At 37.9% G+C, this 19,353-nt stretch overlaps 1 long non-coding RNA gene across 1 annotated transcript; it reads right to left on the bottom strand.

Annotated features, from left to right (window-relative positions):
- Window positions 1-5,191: 5,191 nt before the first annotated feature.
- On the bottom strand, window positions 5,192-19,347 carry LOC113026780 (uncharacterized). The gene is made up of 4 exons (XR_003272954.1): window positions 18,996-19,347; window positions 9,323-9,352; window positions 8,749-8,844; window positions 5,192-5,313 (listed from the first exon to the last, which is right to left on the bottom strand). It is a non-coding gene; the product is annotated as an uncharacterized LOC113026780 (long non-coding RNA).
- Between the last annotated feature and the right edge of the window lie 6 nt (window positions 19,348-19,353).

The raw sequence follows: 19,353 nt of genomic DNA, 5'->3' as shown, positions 1-19,353 counted from the left end.
AACACTTCTGGTTGCTTACACCTGTTCAGGTGCTCGTTAATGCAAATATCTAACCGGCCAATCACATGGCAGCACGTCTCGCGCTTAGGGGTGCAGGAGATGACCTGCTGAAACCAAGCATTACAATGGGAAGGATGTGAATTAATGATAAAATGTCCCATTGGTTCTAGACAGATTGGTCTGAGTATTTCAGAAACAGCTGGTCTATTGAGGAGAGAGGGCTCTCTCAAGTCTGAATAAGAGACAATGTCCAGTGAGTGGCAGTCCTCCAGCCAGAAATGCCTTGTTGATCCCACAGGTCAAAGGAGAGTGGCCAGAAATGCTGCAACAGTAACTCAACCAAGCACTCATTACAACCAAGGTATGCAGGTGAATATCTCTGAATGCACAACATGTTGAACCATGAAGCAGATAAGCTACAGCAGCAGAAGACTGCACTGAGTGCAACTCCTGTCTTTACCTTACAATATAAAGCACCTTGGGGTTATTGTGATTTGACACTTTATGACACTTTATTTAAAACTGAATTGAATTAAAACACATAGATTACAATGACATTGAACTTAATATTGGTGTGTTGTATATTCAGCAACAATTTGTCTAAATTGCTTTTCATTTTGTTTGATTGCACTAATACTGTTAAGTGCTATTCCATTTAACTGTACTGACAAAATATTGATGTATAATCAGGTCCAACTTGGAAACATCTCCATAATGCAAATCATTCTCAGAATTTATCAGTATAGAACCCTTGAAGCTACGGTAGCAGAAGTTAATGTCCTTCCAGTTACACATTCAAATTCCTGCCTTGAACAGCTGAGGTGAGACTGAATTTGTTTACAAGCCATCTTTGACTCACATTTTTTGGCCTAAATGGACTGTTAGTCGTGATGCTGTTTCCCCCAGTATGTGCAGGTTGATTATGGTGTACACTGAAGATAATAATAAATAAGACAAGGGACTATAGCCAACTTTTACGAGATTAGCATAACAGAACTGTAACTAAATCTCTCCCTCTCAAGTAAAAATCATCGTCAAATTAGAAGACTGTTAAAGATGGACATCACCAGCATGACACTTGTTTTGAAGCCTCAATTGCTGCATTACAGAGATCACCATCTTGTTTTTTGTAGCCATATATTATAAGTAATATATGGCTCCAGAGTAATCAGCTAACACTAGCAAGTTGGGCTAGCAAGGCTGAATGGGTTTTTTGGCTAATGTGCTACATCATATACAAATAAAAACTGCACTTTCGCTCATGGACCTGGAGGACCTGTGTTTAACTGCAAAGTAAGCCTAATTATTTGTCAGACAATTGAAAACTATATTAAAAAGGTTCCACAAACAGTCAAAAGGTCTAGTTCAGTCAGTGACTTGAATTAGCTGAGGTAAAAAAAAACACCTAGGCCCTAAAAGAGCTAACTTTAACCCTTAATAGAATTTAAAATGATGGATTACAAAAAAAAAAAAAATTAAAAATCATCACTGGTACAGTTGTCACCATTGGGGGAAAACAGCAATCGCATGTTGTCTGAGTAGATGTCAGGTAAGTAAAACAATTGAAACAACGGACAAGGTAAAACCCAGCTCTTTTATCCTTTTAGTGTTTAATACTTGCATTTCATTTTAAAAACACTCTTGATTTGCAATCTGTGATTGTTAAGTCAGAGCATATAAAATGCTGGTTCAGGGAAAGGTGACCATTACAAACAATACTGCAATAAACATTTGCAACTGAGAGCATGTTTACTGCATTGGACCATGTCCAAATATAAAGAATTACTACGCAAAAGAGGGGTGTTAATTAATATGTGATTTTAATTCAATAAATAAACCCCCGAAGACAAAAAATAAACATGTCTGCACACATCCGGACTCACCCTGTTTATTATAATAAACCGAAATTTTACTGAGAGCTGTTGATTTACAAACAACAACAACAACGGTGTCATCTCAGGTACATATCACTTCACAAAGGAAAGAGAGGGAGCTAATACGATGTGCAACCAAATAATCTTGTTAGTTTCAAGTGGCCAGTTGTCAGTGACTACATGTTAGTCCTCGGGGACAGAGTTGAAAGACTGAGCTGCAGAAAAACATCCTTAGGGCTTGCGAAGGAAGAAGCCCAATCACTGTGTTGGAAAAAAAAAATAACCTGCAGATGAGCGCTGAGGGTCGCAGAGCTCTGACCGTGGCAGGGCAGAGCTCAGTGACTGCATACACCACTCGAGGAGATAATTACACTGGCTGGGTGTCTATTGCTTGTTCATCACTCTCTGTTGTCCCTCAGGAGTCCCTTTGGGTGTGTATGTGAAACTGTGTGTGTGTGTGTGTGTGTCAGGTGGTCCCTACAAGCCTCTTACTGTTTTGCTGCATTTGACGCAGTCATCCAAATACAAATTTAAAAAAAAGACACTAAACCTACGAACATGTACTCTCAACAGTTAAGCTGGATAAAATCATGGATAAAGCTTCTTATTCTCCGGCTCAATAAATAAACTAGATAGGGCACTTGGTGAGTGCATGTGTGGTTTTAAAGGAAGTGATCTGGATAAAGCAAAATTTGATGGGCTTTTCTTTGCCCGTGCATCATCATTTTATCTTTAGGCAAGTTTACAGAGTTTACATATTTAAGAGAATTCTGCTTCATATATTTTTTTTGTAATCTTGCTGACAGACAGAAAGACAACCAAAGAAATGACACAGATCACAAACATCTGCTCTGGCTTTTACCTTCATCAAATAAACACTTAGTAGACTGGGAAAAACTGCACACACATTTACTTGAAAAGGAACAGCATAACATGTTTTTTAATAATTATCTATGCTCATAAATAAAGTTTGACATCCCATTAACCTAAGAGTTAGATTTTCTTTGTTAAAATGTAATTAAAAAATAACATATATACTAGCTGTATGCAATTCCAATATTGCGCAAAATAATAATTTAATTTAACCTTTAAAGTTGTAACTTTATGACCAGATGAGGCTGCTGTGGCTGAGCTCATGCGAGTTCTGGACACAAGGACAAGCAAGGTTAAGTAAATCCTAAAATCTCCTCGTTACCATATTAATTCAACCAAATATGCAAATATATAAATATAGATGGCATTATCAATTGACATTTACTGACCTATAAACTTATGACAACACACTGCATTGACAGATGCATACATATCATGCAGATATGCTTAGATAGGTGATAAATACTGGAGTCAGTTGTCATTATCTCTGTATACTTTGGTTTTAGGACATTGATGTGTCTCCTGCTCCTGTTTTTCCAGGTTATTCTGGCACACAATGCTGATGTCAGAATTAAAATGCTGATTGTATTCATCCCTATTGAACCTCCAACTAGAAGATGACTTAATATACATCCTTTATCATCTTGAGGGCAATAATTTCCATTTTTTCTACTAAGAGTGACAGATGCGAACCATCCCATTGACCATAATTAATCTGTGTTTAAAATGAACAGGCTGCATAGAAGTGGAGCCATAGCCCAGGGTCTGAGGGCCCGCGCCACAGTACTATCTGTCTGGCCCCATGCATCTCAGTGTAATTATCCCATTGCCATGAATAATGGGACAAGGGGGGATCCGAGTGATGCTTTGATAGAGATGAGATTAGTTTAATCAAGTTCATTGCTTGGGCTGGGCCACCGAATCTCATCATCGTTCCTCTCAAATCACCAGACCCTCACCCCACCCGCCAAAGCTCCTTTTACGCCTGCCACATTAGCCAGAAAAAATTTATGACATCGTTAGTTTTTAAGTGCTACCTCTGTTAGGACAATACATACTTAAAACAGAAGGCTTTGTGACAAAAGGATTCATATTAAACGGGGCAAAAGCAGGAGTCCTGAATATCAAATGGTCTGTAGGAACATTTACAACAGAAAAAAAATAGATACATATATTTATTTAGTAAACTTATATATTTATTGTCTCAACAGATTTATGAATTACACTATCTCATGCTTTCAAATATAACCTTGGCCAAATAATTGAACAATTTAGCATCACATTCAGATTCATCATAAAGAAAAACTGTTGGTTTAGAATAGTTTAGGCACCTCCCATTAGAAATTCAAACATGGGATTTGTCAATGTAATGTGTTATCCCCCTGAGGCAAGCATTCAAATAAAAAAAGAAAGAAAAGTACAGGGCACTCTGCGTATTTACAGACAACAAATCATGTTTGGCAAAAAGTGACAAACCCAGCGTGCGGCAAAGCCGGTGGACTCCTATAGTGATCTTAGCTTGGAGAGATCCATAAACACATGTTCCCTACAGCACACCATCACTCTCTCCTGCTGGCCTGACGTCAGAGGACAGGGCTTTATCTGTCTACAGAGGACGGCAACTTTGCAAACAAAGCCTCAAGTGAAGCCTCTCGGAAGTCCCGACTTTGACTTTCTCCTAGCTTCGTGTCAACACACCTCTCCGCAGCCCCCTCCACACGCACACACACAAAAAAAATACCACTATTACAGCACAATTTGGGAGCCATTCATCAAATAAGACATAGGATTAATTAAGCCTGAGGACTGAATTAGCCTCCCTCTTTGCTCATCAAGGTGTACCCTTGGCCTGGGGTTGGAGAATGGGGAGTGGGGGCTCCTCGGTGGTGGTGGTGGGAAGGGATTGGTGGGTTGGGGTGCTATTTCATACAACTCGTATGTGTTTATTAGCCTAGACCACAGATTCATGCTGAGACAGAAAATGAAAATTTCTTTAGCACCAATTTGCTTATGATGTACGACAGTTCAAAAACTCCAGAGGGGAATGCTACACCAGTGCTCTTCATTACATATTAGCTTTATGACAATATATTTACCAGAGATCGAGGCCTTGTAGGAAAATCTTGACAAAAGATTGACTGACAAAACCTATTTCCCCGCAAGTGCTTTTCCTCCTAAATCAAACATATACATCCATTTCCCAAGTATACTGCCTGTTGAAGCCAATATCACACATGATATATCACAATGACACTCAGCCTTTCAGGGTTGTTTTTAGTTGAATAATTTCACTCCCATAACAAGATCAATGACATTAGGGCACAGCAGGCAGACCGGGCTCTTCTGTTTGGTATGTTTGATGTGTTATGAAGTCTGAAATAAGTAAAGATTCCCTCCTCTATGGAGCAAAAAACATGACATGCATACATTCATACCTTGCACTGAGTTCATTAGTCCATAGCATCCTGTCCCTGACTGAAGAGGGTCATGGTTTTGATGAATGGACTGTGTAGCATGTAGCTTCAGGCTAAGATTCAGCACCTCAAGAGGCAGCGAGGACTCAACACTGGATGGAAAGAAGAAAAGAAAGAAAGGAGGAAATGAGGGAGAGAGAAATGAATTTGGATTACCCAGGAGTTCTGTCTCTCCTGAGTCCTGCATCCAAGATACATTAGGAATCTAATGTGCTATTATGCTCTATCACCCCCCTAAGCCTAAAACATCTGTCCTTGGGGTGTCTCTGGTAATAGACAAGGGCTTTCAGACCCCTCGCTACTACAAGATAGCAGCTTCTTCAAGGGCCCTTGACGTCCGGCTGACTTAATCTGCAAGTACTTCCACAAAATTGACATTGCCTCGAGTGTGTATAGCAATGAGCAGACAATGGCGTTACAGAGCATTTATATTTCAGGAGTGCTTCCAGGGACAGTGAAACCTGACCTTTAGAAGAGAAAGAATTGGATTTCTTTTTACTGGTTTTTCTAACTTCAGAAGACTTTGATTTGACATTTGAGTTTCTTGAAGGTTAGTCGAAGGTGTGCGGATCACTTCAGAGCACGTGTGGGTGGGTTGTATGGAGATATGTTGTATTTAGTGTGTGTGCCAACAGGATTCACAGCTATGGATCCAGGTTTTTTGGGAGAGCTGGAGAGTAACATACAATATCACAGTACTGTAATAACACTTGTTATCTCCTGTTTTGAAATTGTGTGCTTTTGCAAAGTAATAAAAGGGTTAAGCTAGCAATGAATGACAAATGACGTCTGTGTAACACATATGTGAAGTGGTGAAATGACAACAATTTCAACAATGATTGTGATAAACACAGGAAATGCAATTTACTTAAAGTCAATTCTTCTTATGTTAAATAACTTCTTCTCGGTTAAATAAATCACTCCTACATATGCTGATCTACAACCAAGCAACTATTTAATGCCATCTATTCGTCTTAAAAATACAGTGGCCAGATTTTTCTCTACATGAAAACAGTTTAAAAAACGGAAGTGAATATTTCAATTAACAGTTACATTTTTAGTGGAGATAGGAGATCAGGAACAACAAAGTACTGACGAGCAGAAAAATGCATTGTTGGTTTTGATGACAAATAATATGGTGCATCTTTACCTTAACGAATACAAATGGCAGAAAATTCAAAAGTATTTCATTGCCACCCTTTTGTGCCATTTCATTTTGAAACAATGGCCTGCTGGTGTGGCGTTTCTTTCTGAAACCTAAACGCATCAGAGAATAACTGTTTTCATATGATCACGGATGCAATATTCATGATACTCATTTTTAACATGAAAGATCTGTTAATGGAGGCATAGTATTTGATGTTGTATTTCTACTAATTGAATTAAATCTAGTCAAAGAGCAGAAATATTTGTCTTTAAGGCTTTTGGACCTTCAAGCTCTGATTATAAATGCATCCCATTAAATGAAAAGAATATATCTTGATTCATTCATTATTAAAGAGATAGAGCAAAAATACTATGAGTACTCATTAATTTAGGAGAAATAATGTTTCATTCTTACGCAGGACAACGCCGCAGTAACTCTCCTTTTAGCCCATGGAGTACCTTATATTCATCATATATGGTAATGGAAACCAAGCAACCTGTTTAAATAGAAAGTTTCTTTGCTAAAGAGATGTGGGCTGAACAGATGGCCAACCCTGTGCCTTTCACTACTGTTTCTATTGAGCAATTAAAAGTTTCTGGCTGTTTTTCTCTCATCCCCCCTCCACCGTCCCCCAAAGTACAGATTGCAAACATGACAAAAGGTCAAATATCTGCAAGGGAAAAAGGAGTGGAACAACTGTTCCACCAAGCTGCTGCGGCCACAGCTGTTGTACACGCGGACGAGTATTCACCTGAACGAGGACTGGTAATCACCCCACACCGAAGTGAATAATTAGTGTAATAATTACCAGGCTTAAAATGAATCTATGAACTGCCCTCTCTCACAATGCCATCAAGAATAACAGGTGTTGAAAGTGCCTTGAAGGGACAGAGATTAAAGATTATTTCGTTATCCCGAGTCTCCTTCAGGCACAACTGTCTTGTGTTTTATCCTGTCATCCACAGCGAGGGTCATGTGGGGGCTCATTTTCCTCTGGCTTGGCAGTTCTGGGAGCTAGGCATTTGACAGAGAGTGAATGTTGTTTAATCTGGGAGTCTGGGCCGTCCTTGAGCTTCCTGGACACTCCATGTCCACATAACCTCCAGCTACATGGAGTTAGGTTCTACTAATGCTTATTATTAGCTGCCATAATGATTGTTACTTGTAAAAAGAAGAACATAAATAAAAATTGCATTTCTGATATTCATGAGACTAAATTAAGTTTTGTGGCTGTATCTGTTGTGACTTAAGCACCGAAGCAAGTGAGCCTAGGGGTGTTTGTTCTTGTAAGACTTACTTAAAGACTTGTCAAGATGCCACAACTCGCGTGCTGGTTCCAAAGCTCTTTCTGTGTTGATTATTCAGACTTCCTGTGTGTTTTTGAAATTGCTACAGCAGGTGTAACACATCTTAGACACAGCGAATTAAATATTTGTTTCTAATGCTTAACAGAGTGGGTTTTTTGTTTCCATTACACTGAAACTGGAATAGTCCCAGTAGTATTACAGGGAAAAAATATATAAACGATAATTATTAAAACTGGCGAGGCTATAATATTGTAGTGAGAAACCATAATGTCACAGTAGTTTTGTGTGGTGCGAAAGGATCTGCCTGCATAAACAGCTATTTGTATGTATTCCTCAGTGTTTCCATTCAGCAATGACTAGAATATGTGAATGTCTATGCAAAATCAAGATAAATGTGCAGTTGAAACAGACATTGGTTGATTATAGTACCAATATGACATCTCACACTTCATCTTTTACCGTGGTCTGTTGTGTTATAATGTTATATCATTAGTTTTCCTGACAGTGATTCAGCATGCAGACATCTACCTCATTGACCTGAGCTGTGTTTAAATGTAACCTTCTTTTGGCCCTAGCCATCGTTTGTCAATTCTCAGCTGTCAAATACACACAAATTGGACACAACCTGTCATTTACCAGCGACAGTGAGATACAGAGGGGTTGCAAAACACAAGCAGGGCAATTATCTGCATCCCGTGGTTACATGGTCTGGGAGGTTAGCAAGTTGTTCCTGAAAGATTACCACCTCTAATTTCTTTGGGGAGGATGGGACCTTGGTTCTGCTGCCAAGCCTGCTTTTCAGGTCAGGGCTCCCTGAATGTTAACTAAGACCCAAGAGCAGGTCAGCACGCAGGCCAAGGGACCAGAGGAAAGCATGCGCCCTACTCTTACAGTGGCGGCCAGCAAGTCGTGCAGAAAATAGCCATCCATCTTTGGCACGATCCTAATGATCCACTGTGGGTGATATCTGTGGTTAGGAAGGCTATCCAGGTAGTCCTCCACTGGTGCCTCCCTGCAGCTAAGTGCAACACTGATTCTGAAATCTCTGCCAACAAAAACACAGACTCACTTACCAAAGAAATTCTCTAGTATTTCTTCAGGAGGAGGCAGAATTGTTTGATGTCCTCACAGCTGCTCATCAAGCCTTTGGTTGTCTTCTTTAAGCTATGCTGCAAGACATTTTCATGCAGTACCACAAAGGCGTGTTGTGCTTTCGTTTTTTTCTTTCTTTCTTTTTTTTACTTTGATCTAAATTATGAAACACTCGGCTCAATCTCAAACTGTTATGAGCACTGCAGCTATGTTTCTGAAACTGTCATAGCCCTACATTATATTTTAGAATGCCATTCAATGTCTTCTTTACTTTTTTGCAGGCAGCCAGCGAGACTGCATAAAATACATAAGTGGAATACGCATGTTCACACAAAAAGTGGTGACTTCTTCTGCATGTGGGACACATGAAAAATCTCAAATTAAACAAGAAAAAAATAAACAATGATATAAATAATTAGTAACTATATCTAAAATGATTTTAAATTTGGATTAATTAGAATTAGTTGTAATGCACTCCACTGAACATCTGTAGTAAACTAAAAATCCACAGTAAAAGTCTCTTGTTTCCATTGCCTTTAATAAAGATATACTTACATAGTAAACCATACAAATCTCGGTCAGTATCTGTAAAGACAAAAACATAATTGTTATAGCAAAAATCCATGCTTACATACACATAATAACATAACATTTGTCTTTACACAATCGGGCAATCGTGGCTCAAGAGTTGGCAGTTCGTCTTGTAATAGGAAGGTTGCCGGTTCGAGCCCCGGCTCGGACAGTCTCGGTCGTTGTGTCCTTGGGCAACACACTTCACCCTGGTGGTGGTCAGATGGCCCGGTGGCGCCAGTGTCCGGCAGCCTCACCTCTGCCAGTGCGCCCCAGGGCAGATGTGGTTACAATGTAGCTTGCCATCACCAGTATGGGTGAATGACTGAATGTAGTGTAAAGTGCTTCGGGGTCCTTAGGGACTAAGTAAAGCACTATACAAATACAGGCCATTTACAATATCTCATCTAACACATATAAAAACTGGTATTTTGTTTTCATACATTCACTAAAAGCACAACCTTGTAGTAAATAGTATATAATATGCACAGAATTTATCAATAATCCCACATCAGTGCATGTTAGATGCTTTCCATATACAAAAACATAAATACAAAACTAAAGAAGACCAGACATCATAAGCTTCAGCAACACATCCCTTGTCATTTTATTTAATTTGGTTTACAAAGAAATGGCCAATTAAAAAATAGCTTCATTACTTTGTTAATAAAGCAGAGGATTGACTCGAGGGAACTTTTCAATTGGAAGTTAATTATGCAGTCTGGTATTCTCAAATGTTCTCTGCAAATGTACAGTGAGACTATAATGCTGCTCTGTGCTCTGGTTCAATTTCATATTTGCATAGCGGAAAGAGTGCCATGTGTTTTGCAGCTCAGGCACTCAGCTTGTTTTGGTGGTATTTGTATGTGTGGAGATGCATTATTGGTACATCATACCTCACTCGACTCAGTTCCTGGGACATAAGGTGGTAATCCCCAATGTTTGATTTTCAAAACATGAGTATAATCAGATATTTATGTTGCTGATGCTCCGTAATCCACAGAGCATCTAAGTACAAGAGCTAAATAAAATGTTCAAATGGTGCATATAGATAAAAATAAGATACAGTTCATCTAAATCTCTACAATCTGTGAGCTGAACAGAACTCCTAATGCTTTCACCTGTCTTCATTGAATCGTGCAGGAAAGCTCAGGGTAAATGATGCTTGAACAGCAGGAAGATCACTCATTGTTAACCATATGGTTTTGTGTGATAGGTCACCAGTGATTCTGAGGGTTAATATCAAATGCCCAAACACAGACAAGGGGGACCCACGCATATTAATGATAGTGCATATTCCCTTGTGCAAAGGAGATCGGATGAATGGCAAATGTGTTTTCTGGCGAGGTGGGGGTATTGTTTTCAGTAATTTGATAATCAGTGAATAAGTGCTTTGTATATCTTCTTACCTGAATAATGTGATAATATTTTAATTCACCAATCATTTCACGTTACACTGAGATGCTCCGAATTCACTCGTGAAATTCAAATATATATGCATCACTAATGGTTAGAATGAAAAGTGTCTCATTTCTCCTCTTTTCTTTTGGCGACATTTCTCTTTACATTAACAGTGAGTGGGATCTGCCCCCACCCCGAGCTACAATAAAAAATATATTGGCTTTTAACAGTTAAACTAAAACATATGGATGCTCAAGGCCATTCCAACATTGTGCGAAAGCCTCGAGGCTTTTACACAAAGTGCAGCTTCCCTACAAATCTGCAATAAGCAACCAAAACAACCACCGCTTCATGTGAGAATTAGCAAACAGTTATCATTTCTATGACATAAAAGAGTCCGTGCCAACATGCACTGAAATAATAAAATATTGAAATGTCTATGAAACATAAATGTGAATTCTTGCTACATCTGTCTCTTGCTAATTGAGTTGCTACCAAGAATGTTAGTACTCTGGAGAATAATTTGTCAGTGCAAAACATCGAATGGACCAATTTATTGGTTGCTGCAGGCTGTGGAGTTCCAACAGTCTTTGATCAACCTTTTTAGGTCAGTATCTCTCGAAATACAGAGAGGAGAATTACACAGCAGAGAAAATATTTCATCTTTTTAAAAGACAAGGAAAAGTATTCTTGTAGTTACGTTGTTTGGCTGTAATAGTGAATAAATTCTTTGCTTGAAGCCAGAAAGGGAAAAGGGAAGCTTTTGTGCACAGTATTTATTGTTTTGCATGGCTGGAAACTTAAACATTTATTGTGAAAAAGTGACAGTAAGAGTAATTATAAGTTTTGTTTTTTCTCATCACGCGCTGGATGTAAGATGCACGCACTGACAGTTACCGGTAGGTATTTCTGACACACTAAATTAAAAATGTTCTTCAAAGAGTTTTGTGTTGGCTGAGGGGTTGATCAGCCTCTGATTTTGAAATAGTCTTGGCATTTTGACAGTGAATGTACTAAAGGTTGTTTGACATATTCTGCAAGCATCAGAACTCTGTTTTTCCCAAATAATATTATAACTCTTACAGTTAGAAATAGAAGTTGTGTGTCGATCTTTAAGACGAGTGTCCTCACTGAACCTAACTAAATTAAAAATTCACTGTTATTATATAAATAGTGTTGTAGCCTGATGTGCAGTGTACCAGATCTACCCAATATTCCTATAAGAGTAAATATTATCACCTAATCTAACCTATTTAACTTAACCTTAAATGGTACACTGCAAATGATATAATATTAATCTATAAATAAATAATATTCTTTGTAGCTTGTTAGGGAAAAACAACCTAAAAAAATGTGCCTTCTAGCTTTTTCTGTACAATTTTCCATCCATTTTTTTCTCTTTTCTTCCACTAATGCTGGAGCCTATCCTGGGTGTCATAGGGTGAGAGCTGGGGTACATGCTGGATAACAAACAGAGACACATAACACATTCCTAACTACAACCAATTGAGAATCACCAATTAACCTAACAAGCATGTGTTTGGACTATGAGAGGAAGACAGAGAACCCGGAGAGAGTACACAGGGAACGTGCAAGCTGCACACAGAGGAGAGGAGCTGGGAAAGAGCTGGCTGGAGGATTCTGCCAGACCTTCTTCCTTTAAGGCTACAGTGTGACCCACTACACCACCATGCTGTCAGTTTAGTTCCCACTGAAATAAAACAATAATAAAATCTTTTGTTAAGATCCTGTTGTTGGCGAGTGCACAAGAAGCTTAGCAGCTTCTTCCTGACAACATTTGTCCTAGATGTGTAAAGACTATACTTACTACTTGTAAAGGTGCTGTTTTAGCACCAAGCTTCCTGGAACAGATACTAGTCGGAGCCAGTAACTCTAACTCGTATAGTGACATTTTAAACCACATCCCCTGTTTGGCCCCATTGTAACGTTTTACATGAACAGGTTATATCTGGTTAAAACACCATATTTGAGTTTCTAACATACTTAAATTGCAAATGACAGTATGCCATTTTTCTCTAAAAAATATAACATATTAAAGATGAAAAGAGACACACACTGTATTTTAATTAGGAGTGCAGCTGTTCTTTTTCTTGCTTAGCAGATTTCGTTATGAAATGGCCAAGAGTCTACACGCTGATCACCTTATCCCATTCATTATATCTATGAATGTTCCCTTGACCGCATGACTGGAAAGTCTATTAATGCTGGCAGGAAAAGGTAAAATTGAGTGGTACATTTAAAAATGCTGAATTGCTTTAATTAATTTTGTAAAAGTAGACTTAGCTAGTAGAGGTCTATTCTCCTGCGTCCTTTTCAAAAATGCTGTCTCAACACCATGCCAATGCTTTGTGCCCACACGAATTTCAAAGTAGCCATGTATACTGACATTCAAATTAATGTAAAGTTGCATTAATAATTAATAACATATGAGAAATCCCAGTTTAAAAATAATAGGTACAAATCATTTGTGAACTGAAGGATACTGAGGATATAGTCACAAAGCAAATATGTGCATAAAATTATACTAGTTTTATTATATTGAAACTATATTACTATTAAAAGATTTAAACTGAAAACAAAAAAGTCATCGCTTAATTCAGACACAACAAACTTAAACATGTTTGCTTGGAATATATCTACACTCCAACAGTGAGGTCACGCAATTCATTTTTACTCAAAACATTTCAATGAGGCCCTTAAGATAAAACATCAGGTTGTACAGCGCGCCACATCATTAGCTCACACATGTACAGCATCTCAGAGGACCTTTAATTTGAGGAGGAAGAGTCTGTTCCTTCGCTACGAGGTTAAAGAGTGGGTGACAAGTGTAGAAAATCACAGCGGAATGGATTAATTAGGTAGACCTAAAAGCATATTTATCAAAGGCTAAGCCATACAGGCATTATCTTAGAAAGGATCTAATAAAGATGTGCAGGTTAATAGAATAAAGGGCCTTGAATAGAATGTGTGCTTATACATAAAATATCAACCACCTCCCACATGTAAAAGAATCATTAGAATATACAGATTAACTGTTACGGCAAGCAGATTCTTAACAACTCAAACGACCTTCATGTGGTTTGACAGCGGCAATTTGCTTCCTGTGGTCACTCTGATTAAAATGTCAAAGCCTCTGACTTAATTCGTTTTGGTCAAATTCCACATGAAAAGGGCCAATATTTGCTCAGAGAGAAAAGACTGATTACATAAACCTGAATACGCTGATATCAAAAAAATAAATATTTAATGAACTCCCTTAATCAGAAAACACCACGCTGCTCCACTGAGGAAATAAACAGCCTGGTGATTCTAGCTGAATCATCTAAACGGTGTCAATCACAAGTGAATAAGGAGGGCTCCGTTCCCGGGTAGTGATGACTGATGGCCCTTCAGCGGCGACTGAGACAGACAGAGCTGATTGAGAGAGCTTATCTTTATGGTGGAGCCATGGAATTGTTAACAGGATGTGATGGCTTGCGTCCGCCGAGTTGAGCTGGGAAATAAAGCTGTTGGGCTCGGGCTGCCTTGCCATCATTCACAGAGGTAATGATCTCTGTCTGGCTCAGAAGTAAGTAATAGTCTGCCCACAGGTTAGTAAGGGCATGACACAGCTACCCTGACAAAGTTAAACTTGGACAGATGAGCGCAGGGAATATAATAAATTTAATAGGCAGTTTAATAAAAAATTAGAATATGTGGTGAAACTTAAAATTCATAAGAGGTGTGCATGCTTCTTTTTTTCTATCCGCAGACATTTTTAGCTTTTTTCCTTATGACCCATAGAGGAATAATGTCATGCAGCTGTAGAGCAAGAGATCTGCAAAATACTAAACATAGTTCTTAAACCGCCATTACTATGCCATTACACCTTGGCATTTACTGGGGCATTTCTCGACCACATTTTGCATGGCGCACACGATATTCCTCACGTAATCAAAAGGAAGGCATATTGAGGGAAAGCAGTCAAAGATCTAGCTCCACTCAATTAGCTTCAGCAAGATAATTAATCAGTTCAGTATGCACATCCAAGTCTCAGAGGCGTCTTTGAGATAATTGTTCTCATTGACTTGAATAATTATTTGTTTGCTGATTTAATTATTTTCACATTTGGAAAACAAATGAATGCGTGCTGGTACATACTTTGGATCTTTTGTTTTCTTTTGATGTATGCAGGTGAGTGTCAGACTAAAAGAATGACTGATGACTTCTTTTCGGAAAATATCTCTTGAGAAATTATCTGGAACCAAATTCAGACAATTGTGTTTTTTTAAACCATAACCTCGACGTGAAGACAGTCAATAAAACATAAAATGTTTCTTCCTCGTGGCATCAATACAAACTGCGATGAATCAAAGGCTAATATTTCTCAGACAGAAGGTCATCTCAGGGTTACAGATACAGAGTCTCCGTACACTGTCTGGCACGGTGAAAACAATTGTCAGAGTCCTCGGTTCACACCATTACAAGTGTGACTGAGACCTTGCGGCTACTGTAGCAAATAGCACAAATTATGGGGGCCATTTTAATAGCAGTCTCTACTATTTATCATGCTGTTTTAAATGTTTTGCTCATTTGTTTCCATTAAATATTTCATCTTCCCTTAAATATTCATTTAACTTCCTCTTTAAATTTTTTACCAGTCTCTTTTCGGTTGCTATCTTCTTGCCTCCCTTTTAGGCTTTGCAATCATAAATAATTATTCATCTACACCCAAAAAGAGATTGCATAAAACATGCACATGAATCCTTTTTGTCTTTTCTCATTAGTGATATACTTCGAGTAGCCTAAATACTTCCCGCTACCCCACTTATGGAAATTGGTCAGAGAACCTTCCTAATGATTCTGCTTCACAAATAGCATACAGCCTGCGTTTCTGATCCTAACGTTCACCCTATCCTTTCAGGATGAAAGGCGGGGTCTGCTGCAGATCCCAAGTTTGTGTATTACTTTTAAAAGGAGGACTAATCCTGACATATTATCCATCAGACAATGCTGTTTTAGATTTTACTGTTTAAACCCAATGCTGGGCCGCAGTGGACCAGCTGTACTCTGAATGCCTGCTTCTTGGTGCTTAACTGTATATTGAAGAAAGAGATTTACCAAAAAAAAAGGTGCAACACAAAACCACAACATTTCTCTTTCACTGGGTTTACTGTCTCATGTCCTTCTCATTTGATAGTATTTTATTTTCAAATTATTTAAATATTTCTCACTTTTGTTTGGATTTCCTAAAATATTTCCAGGATTCACTTAACTAAAAATAAAAAGTCATCACATCATTTATAAATATTTAAGATAAATTGGTATTATTGGTATTAAGGCAACATTTGTCTTAATTTGTTGGACAATTTCAACTTGCCTTATTAGCATGTAGTGCCATGTTGGAAGGTGAAAGGGAAGCATAAACTCTCAATTTGACTGGATTATCCTTTTGTGATGAGGCCTAATGATCCAGCAGAGTAAATAGCAATGTGTTAATTAGAAATTACAGTGAATGATCCGCTGCACACAGAGGAGGTATTAATCAGGCTGCATCGTTATATTATACTCAGAGTTGTCTTTTCTTTTCTTATAAGAATAAAATATCTAAAAAAAAATTATATTATTTCCAATGTAGCTGATATGCTCCTAAAGAGCCAACTGACCAGCAATGCGTGTAAATAAAACCACCCCTAGCTGTGACTGAAATTATATTATACTGAAATTAACTATTTAAAAAAAATATGTACATGCTGTTCAGTAACGTATTTATTCCTCAATTCGTATGTCTTTCCTAATTTGTTTTTAATTTGGAAAATATTATGGAAAGGGCCTTGTAATTGTGGCTGCAGCTGCCAGTTACTTCTGAATAAATCTCAGACTTTGTCCAATTTGGACGTTGCACAGTTCACAGCAGATTTTAATCAATAAAGGTGTCTACAGCATTTAAGTAAGCATTTGCCTCCACCTAGTGGTAAATGTTGGTTACTGAGGCTAGAGCTATATAGAGCTGTATATTTTTCAGTTCTTATAATTTTACATTTTTTAATGATGTTAACAAAAAAAACCTATACTATCTTTTAATGATTTCTTTGAACTGATCTTTTCCCCAGGTGAACTGATTGTACAGCATGCATCTTTAATGACTTTAACAAACAAATACTGGGTGCACAAGTTTGAATTTAGTTTGGATTTTCTCTAATCCGCACAGCCAAAAGTATAAACTCTTAGCATGTACATAAACTTCCTTTTTTTTAATTGTAGTTTTAATTTATTTTTTAAATAAATGGTGCTGAAGGTTCCCATTAGTGATCACATTTGACTACAACTGCTAATTTCTCATCACCTCTCATCATCAAAAGGATTTCTTTGACAGCACTAATTGGATTGAGCAAAACTTTTTTAAAGGGAACGTCTAAGCAGCTCAGTGAAGAAGGAAAATTGTAGACTTGCATAAGCTGCAAAGGTCTTGGGGCAATTTCTAAACAACTGCAGATTCCAAGATCATCAGTTTAAACAAGTGCAGTGTAGGTTATTTTCATGTGTCACTACTTTGCCAAAATCTGGAAGAAGTGTCCAAACTGTCACCCTCAGATAAGAAGAAATTGGTTAGGATGTTCAAGAACAACCCAAGAACCACCAAAACTCAAGCCTGTGAGGGTGCTGACCAAGAAGGGAGCCTCTGCTCCAAAATCAACACCTTACAAGCCAAATGCCTCTGGAGGAAAGTCTGGAGAAACACTATCTGACCAAAAAGACTGAGCTATGTGATCACAGTAAAGAGCTATGTTTGAGTTTCACAATAAAAGTGAAACTTTCAAACCTAATAACACTGAACCAGCTGTCAAACTTGGTGGTGGTATCATCATGTTCTAGGATTGTTTTGCTATCAGTAGTACTGGCACATTGCACAAAGTGGAAGAAATAATGCAAGACTGCCTCAAAATTCTCCAGCTTCATCTCAAATCAACAACTGTTGCAAAGCATGCATCAAAGCCGGTTTTGGAATGGATAAAGCAACTGGAATGACCTTTCCAAGGCTCTGACCAAAACTCTATTGAAAATTTGTGGACTATGTTTGAAAGCTTGGTCAGTGCCAGGAAACCAACCAATTTAAATGAACTCTTCTGCCAAGAAAGAGTAAAATAAATTCAAATTCAAACTTGTGCACCCAATTTTTGTTTTTTAAAGTCATTAAATATATGCACTGTATCATTCCACCCTGAAAGAAAGAAGAGTTCAAAGAAATCATTAAAGCCCCCAATTACCATGATATTCATGGCCATGATGAGTGTATGTAAACTTCTGACAACTCTGCATTCTTACATACAAAACTGAGTATTATTTTGTGCACACAAAATCTCTTGGCTGGAGGCTGCAGGTAGAAAGCTGATAAAACAGACAGGGCTTCTAAAATACCAATTCCATTGCATTATACACAGGACTGGTTCAGTTTACTTTGCAATAGTCAGCTACTGACCATAACTGACATTATTTCATGTAGTTAATAACTAAATCCATTAATTTAGAATTTCTTTGAAAGTAATTACTGCAAAGTTAGAGATGGATAAAGCATTACACAATAATGCTTTTCTTTTCGGTATTTCTATGCAAACAGGAGAACTTTGCATATTCAACATTTACAGTTAGTCAAACCAAATTAGCCTTGCAAAAACAGAGGCCTACTATACAAGACAGGCTACAAGTATGCACTTCAACAGCTTCATTATTTCATTGGTAATGATGAATAAAGTCATATTTTAAATAATTACTGAAAGGATAATGAAGTAATCACTGACAAAGTAACTATAATCCGATTACATATCTTTTTACAAATGAATTGCGCTCAGAGTTACTTATTTGTGTAACCTTATTAGCTAAGAGATTATTTGCTGGATTAGGTATAAATGTTACTGCCCTAATGTAATGAAATATATCATAACACAAGCTCTTTTTACAGTGTTGCCTTTTCAGACACAGCGTCACTAATGCTTATTAAATAAAGTGAATAAAAAGAAAAAGTGGAAAAAAAAATTACTTTGGCTTGACCAAATAACTAGCAGTTACTTCCCACTATAAGAGAGAACAGTGCGATTCCTAGTATAAACCATCAGACGAAATCAGCACGTTGCGGTTTTTAACCTTTAACCCACTGCTGCACGAATCACTAATGGATAGCAAGATGAAAGCAAAAAATACAATTTGGACAACAGAGCTGGATTAGAGACGTGTGTGAACCAGACTGCGTAGTCTCTACCTTGTCATTATATGTTTCCAGTATCAGCAGAGGGCAGTGAAGCTTGCTAGGGTAAAGACACTTCTGCGGCTAATGGAAGGGCCGTTGCTATTAGGGGTTGCCAGATTTGCTCGTTTTCCACGGACCAGAGCAGTCTGAGCGATTAACTCTTTAGGTATATTGCGTTGTTTTGTTTTTTATCATTATTATTACATACTTTATAATCTACATTTTGCTAACTTTATTTTATGTGGGACACTCAAAAAGAAGTTTCAGTTTTGAAAATATAATATCATTATGTTACTCGTGGTCACAGCAGGGCAGTAAAAAGAAAAGCTTACAGTGCACCAAAATGACATTTTAATGAAATTTGGCGTGC

The sequence above is a fragment of the Astatotilapia calliptera genome, chromosome 7 (genome assembly GCF_900246225.1).
Source record: "Astatotilapia calliptera chromosome 7, fAstCal1.2, whole genome shotgun sequence".
NCBI classification, from domain to species: Eukaryota; Metazoa; Chordata; class Actinopteri; order Cichliformes; family Cichlidae; genus Astatotilapia; species Astatotilapia calliptera.
The sequence above is the reverse complement of the archived record's forward strand: the minus strand, read 5'-3'. Positions and strand labels throughout refer to the sequence as shown.